This window comes from Chiloscyllium plagiosum, chromosome 8, assembly GCF_004010195.1.
Source record: "Chiloscyllium plagiosum isolate BGI_BamShark_2017 chromosome 8, ASM401019v2, whole genome shotgun sequence".
Classification (NCBI taxonomy): Eukaryota; Metazoa; Chordata; class Chondrichthyes; order Orectolobiformes; family Hemiscylliidae; genus Chiloscyllium; species Chiloscyllium plagiosum.
In genome coordinates this window covers 46125673-46131716 of record NC_057717.1, presented here as the reverse complement: position 1 = coordinate 46131716, position 6044 = coordinate 46125673, and the positions used below count along the sequence as shown (strand labels likewise).

At 54.3% G+C, this 6044-nt stretch overlaps 1 long non-coding RNA gene across 1 annotated transcript in view; it reads left to right on the top strand.

Annotated features, from left to right (window-relative positions):
• The first annotated feature begins 608 nt into the window (after positions 1-608).
• Positions 609-6044, top strand: part of LOC122552417 — a 17224-nt gene continuing 11788 nt past the window's right edge. Inside the window, exon 1 of the long non-coding RNA XR_006312383.1 lies at positions 609-1223. This is a non-coding gene — a long non-coding RNA (uncharacterized LOC122552417). The remainder of the gene's footprint in view (positions 1224-6044) is intronic.

The window sequence follows — 6044 nt, the reverse complement described above, 5'->3', positions numbered from 1 at the left end:
CACTAGGACTCATAACAGCATACAAACCAACAGCCACTCTCAGACAACAACTCACCAGAACGAAGGATCCGATACCCAGCATGAGCAAAACCAATGTAGTGTACAAAATCCCATGCAAGGACTGCACAAAACACTACATAGGACAAACAGGAAGACAGCTAACAATCCGCATCCATGAACACCAACTAGCCACGAAAGGACACGACCAGCTATCCTTCGTAGCCGCACACGCAGATGACAAGCAACGTGAGTTCGACTGGGACAAAACTACTATTATCGGACAAGCCAAACAGAGAACAGCCAGGGAATTCCTAGAGGCATGGCACTCATCCACAGTTTTAATCAATAAGCACTTCGACCTGGACCCAATATACCGGCCTCAGCAGCGGACAACTGGAACTGACAACCGGAAGCGGCAGATACAAATCACTACATTTGCCAGAGGAAACATCACAGATACGCTTCACGGGAGACTCCCTGAGGATGTCACCTAGACAGGGGACGAAACGCCTGCAACACAAATTCCCAACTCGGCGAACAGAACCACAAAAACGCCCACCCGTGCCACAAATCTTCTCCCAAACTTTGAAGCCCTTTAGACTCTACAATGCTCCGTCATGAACAAGCCACCATCTCTCTATTTCCTTTGTCTTCTTCAGTGTCTGCAACTCTCGCTATATCTTCCAGTAATATTTTTTAGTTTCTGCAGGTCTGCCTGGCTCCCCAGACAACCTATTTCATCCCCTAAGCTCCCTCAATCACTGTAACACCCTCTGCTCTGTCTAATCCTCCTCTTTCTCACTGTCTTCCAGGTACAACGGCGATCCTGTAAGAGAGCAGTGCGGAATGGGATGTTATAAATCTCAGTTCAGGCTTGAGGACTACCATTACCTGGGAGTCACAAAGGAGAGAACCTGAGAGAGAGCAGCACAGAGCGGGAGAATATAAATCAGCAGCGAGGATCGAGGCCGACTGGGACTTGGATTTGGATAATAAGCAGAGCAGGAGGTTCGAAATCAGCACCGAGTCACAGAGGGAGTGACCACGTGAGGGAGCAACTTGGAGCAGGAGCTTGAGGCTGTCTCACACCTGGGAGAATATAAATCAGCACTGAGGATCGAGGCCTAGTTGTACCTGGGAGTCACAGAGACGGTGACCCTGTGAGGGAGAAGACTGGAGTGAGAGCTGGACGATTACACGTCCGAGGAGACACATCACTGTGTGTGCACGTGTCCCTCCCTTGTTCTGTGTTTGTGTGTGTGTATGCATGTATGTCCCCTTCCCTCGCTGTGTGTGTGTAACTCTCCTCAATGTGTGTTTGTCTCTCCCTCACTGTGTGTGCGTTTCCCTCCCTCACTGTGTGTGTGTTTGTGTGTGCGTATGTCTGCATGTCCACCTCCCTCACTTTGTGTGTGTGCGTCCCCTCGCTGTGTGTGTTTGTGTGTCCCCTCTCGCTTTCTGAGCACATGTCCCACCACTTGCTATGTCTGCGTGTCCTACTCTCGCTGCGTGTGTGTGTGTGCCCCTCTTGCTGTGTGTGAGGGTGTCCTCCTCTCGCTCTGTATGTGTGTGTATGCGTATCACTCACTCACTGTGTGTCTGTGCGTGTCCCTCTCTCACTGTGTGCGCGTCAATCTTGCTGTGTGTGTGTGTGTGTGATTGTGTGTGTGTCCCTCGCTGTGTGTGTGTGTGCGTATGACTGTGTGTGTGCGTATGACTGTGTGTGTGTGTCCCTCGCTGTGTGTGTGTGTGTGTGACTGTGTGTGTGTGTGTCCCTCGCTGTGTGTGTGTGTGTGTCCCGCCCGCGTTGTGTGTGTGTGTCCCTTCCTCGTTGTGTTTGTGTGTCCCTCCCTCGCTGTGTTTGTGCGTGTCCCTCCCTCGCTGTGTGTGTGTGTGTCCCTCCCTCGCTGTGTGCGTGTCCGTGTGTGTGTGTCCCTCCCTCACTGTGTGTGTGTGTGTCCCTCCCGCGTTGTGTATGTGTGTGTCCCTCCGTCGCTGTGTGTGTGTGTGTGTGTGTGTGGTGTGTGTGTCCCTCCCTTGCTGTGTGTGTGTCCCTCCCACGCTGTGTGTGCGCGTGTCCCTCCCTCGATGTGTGTGTATGTGCCCCTCCCTCACTGTGTGTGTGTGTCCCTCACTCTGTGTATGTGTGTGCCCCTCCCTCACTGTGTATGTGCGCGTGCATGTCCTTCCCTCGCTGTGTGTGTGTCCCTTCGCTGCGTGTCTCTCCCTCGCTGTGTGTGTGTCCCTTCCTCGCTGTGTGTGTGCGTCTCTATGTGCGTGTCCCTCCCTTGCTGTGTGTGTTGTGTGTGTGTCCCTCTCTTCGTGTGTGTGTGTGCGTGCGTCCCTCCCTCCCTCGCTTTGTGTGTGTCTGTGTGTGTCCTTCCCTCGCTGTGTATGTGCGTGTCACTCCCTCGCTGTGTATGTGTGAGTTTCCCCCCTTGCTCTGTGTGTATGGATGTGTGTGTGTGTCTGTGTCCCTCTTGGTGTGTGTGTGCTTGGCCCTCCCTCCTTGTGTGAGGATGTGTTTCCCCCCTCGCTGTGTGTGCGCGTGTCCCTCTCTTGCTCTGTGTGTGTGTTTGTGTGTGACCCTCCCTCGCTGTGTGTGCATGTCCCTCCCTGGCTGTGTGTGTGCGTATCCCTCTCTCACTGTGTGTCTGTGTTTGTGTGCTTCCTCATGTGCGTGTCGCTCCCCCGCTGTGTGTACATGTCCCTCCCTCGCTGTGTGTGTGTGTGAGACCCTGTGTGTGTGTCTCTCTCGGTGTGTGTGTGTGTCCCTCTCTCGCTGTGTGTGTGTGTGTGTGTGTGTGTGTGTGTGTGTGTCCTTCCTCATGCATGTGTCGCTCCCTCGCTGTCTCTGTGTGTGTCCCTCCCTCGCTGTGTGTGTGTGTGTGTGTGTGTCCCTCCCTCGCTCTGTGTATGCGTATGTGTCCCTCCCTCGCTGTGTGTGTGTGTGTGTGTGTGTGTGTGTGTGTGGTCCCACCCTCGCTGTCTGGGTGTGTGCGTGGCCCTCCCTCACAGTGTGTGCGCGTGTCATTCTCTTGCTCTGTGTGTGTGTGTGTGTGTGTGTGTGTGTATGTCTCTCCCTGGCTGTGTGAGTGCGTGTCCCTCTCTCACTGTGTGTGTCTGTGTTTGTGTGCTTCCTCATGCGCGTGTCGCTCCCTCGCTGTGTGTGGAGTGTCCCTCCCTCGCTGTGTGTGCCCACCCTCGCTGTCTGTGTGCGTGCGTGGCCCTCCCTCACTGTGTGTGCGCGTGTCCCTCTCTTGCTCTGTGTGTGTGTGTGTGTGTGTGTGCATGTCTCCCCCTGGCTGTGTGAGTGCGTGTCCCTCTCTCACTGTATGTGTCTGTGTTTGTGTGTTTCCTCATGCGCATGTCGCTCCCCCACTGTGTGTGCGTGTCCCTCCCTCGCTGTGTGTGTGTGTGTGTGTCCCTCCCTCACTGTGTGTGTGTGTGTGTCCCTCCCTCGTTGTGTATGTGTGTGTCCCTCCCTCGCTATGTGAGTGCATGTCTTTCACTCTTGCAGTTGTGCGTGTCCCCCTCACTGTGTGTGTGTGTGTGTGTCCCTCCCGCGTTGTGTATGTGTGTGTCCCTCCCTCACTGTGTGTGCGCGTGTCCCTCTCTTGCTCTGTGTGTGTGTGTGTGTGTGTGTGCATGTCTCCTCCTGGCTGTGTGAGTGCGTGTCCCTCTCTCACTGTATGTGTCTGTGTTTGTGTGTTTCCTCATGCGCATGTCGCTCCCCCACTGTGTGTGTGTGTCTCCTTCGCTCTGTGTGTGTGTATGTGGTCCCACCCTTGGTGTGTGTGTGTGTGTGTGTGTGTGTGTGTGTGTGTCCCTGTGTGTGTGTGTGTGTGTGTGTGTGGTCCCACCCTCGCTGTCTGTGTGTGTGCGTGTCCCTCCCTTGCTGTGTGTGCGTGCGTGTTCTTCCCTCGCTTGTTTGTGTGAGTTACCTCCTTGCTATGTGTGTGTGTGTGTGTGTGCGTGCCCCCTCTCAATTTGTGTGCACATGCCCTCGCCCTCGCGGTGTGTGTGCTTGTCCCTCCTTCGCTGTGTGTCCCTCCCTCGCTGTGTGTGTACGTGTCCCACCCTCTCTGTGTGTGTTCGTGTCCCTCCCACGCTGTGTATGAGCATATCCCCTCCCTCACTGCGTGTCTCAGCATGTCCTTCCCTCACTGTGTGTGTGTGTGTGTGTGTGTTTGTGTGTGCACGTCCCTCCCTTGCTGTGTGTTTGTGTGTCCCACACTCGCTGTGTGTGTGTGTGTGTGTGTATGTGTGTCTCCGTCGCTGTGTGCGTGTCCCTCCCCCGTTGTGTGTGTGCATGTCCTCCCCTCACTGTGTGTGCATGTCCTTCCCTCGCTGTGTCTGTGTGTGTATGCACGGATGCACGTCCCCCCCCCCTTCGATGTGTGTGTCCGTGTTGCTCCCTCGCTGCGTGAGTGTGTGTCCCTCCCTCGCTGTGTGTGTCCGTATTCCTCCCTATCTGTATATGTCTGTGTCCCTCCCTCGCTGTGTGAATGTGTGTCCCTCCCTATCTGTATGTGTCTGTGTCCCTCCCTCGCTGTGTGTGTCCCTCCCTCGCTTCGTGTGTGTTCCTCCCTCGCTGTGTGTGTGTGTGTGTGTGTGTGTGTGTGTGTGTGTCCCTCCCTCGCTGCGTGTGTGCGTGTCCCTTCTTCGCTGCGTGTGTGCGTGTCCCCCCTCGCTGTGTGTATGTTCCTTCCTCGATTTGCGTGTGCGTCCCTGCCTCGCTGTGTGTCTGCGTGTATCCCCCTCACTGTGTGTGTGTATGTCCTTTCCTCGCTGTGTGTCTGCGTGTATCCCCCTCACTGTGTGTGCGTGCATGTCCTTCCCTCGCTGTGTGCCTGCGTGTATCCCCCTCACTGTGTGTGTGTGCATGTCCTTCCCTCGCTGTGTGTCTGCGTGTATTCCCCCTAACTGTATGTGTGTGCATGTCCTTCCCTCGCTGTGTGTCTGCGTGTATCCCCCTCACTGTGTGTGTGTGCGTGTCCCTTCCTCGCTGCGTGTGTGCGTGTCACCCCTCGCTGTGTGTATGTTCCTTCCTCGATTTGCGTGTGTGTCCCTGCCTCGCTGTGTGCCTGCGTGTATCCCCCTCACTGTGTGTGTGCATGTCCTTTCCTCGCTGTGTGTCTGCGTGTATTCCCCCTCACTGTATGTGTGTGCATGTCCTTCCCTCGCTGTGTGTCTGCGTGTATCCCCCTCACTGTGTGTGTGTGCATGTCCTTGCCTCGCTGTGTGCCTGCGTGTATCCCCCTCACTGTGTGTGTGTGCATGTCCTTCCCTCGCTGTGTGTCTGCGGGTATTCCCCTCACTGTGTGTGTGTGTGTGTCTGTCCTTCCCTCACTGTGTGTTTGCGGGTATCTCCCTCACTGTGTGTTTGCATGTCGCTCCTTTTCTGTGTGTGGTTTAAGTACGTTCACCACGAGAAATGCAGGGTTTAATGTATAGGTAGAGGGGTCGGTCTGGGAAGGATGCTCTTCAGAGTTTTGGAATGGACTGGTTGGGCCGAATGGCCTGGTTACACACGATGGCGATTCTAATCAGGTTATTGTCCAGCCCTGTCCATCATCCCCGTCTCTTACACCTGGCCTGATCCCCAATATTCTCCTTAACACTGTAATCTCCTCCAGACTCTAAAACCCTCCTTGGCGATGTAACCTTCTCCAGTCCTTGCAAAGATCGATATGTCTGTCACCTCTTCCTGCTTTTAGAACCCTCCCTATAACTATTACCATTTGGTAGAGCATTCCCAATCATTGTTCCCTCTTGAAACTCCCATAAACATTTATATCTCTGAAAACTCATCTGGACTGTCTCAACTTTCCTTTGACAGTTATTTGCTGAGACCTGCTCTATTTCAGTGAAGTAATTAAGTCTTGGCAACACTCACTGTTCGAATCTCCCTCCAGCTTTACGGCACTGAGGATCTGCAGAAGCTCTTTTCAACCCGACAGCCATCTCTGTGTCTGTAATCTCCTCCACTCCCCATAATACATTCTCTCTGAGCTCCTCTGTAGTCCACTAAACACTCCCTA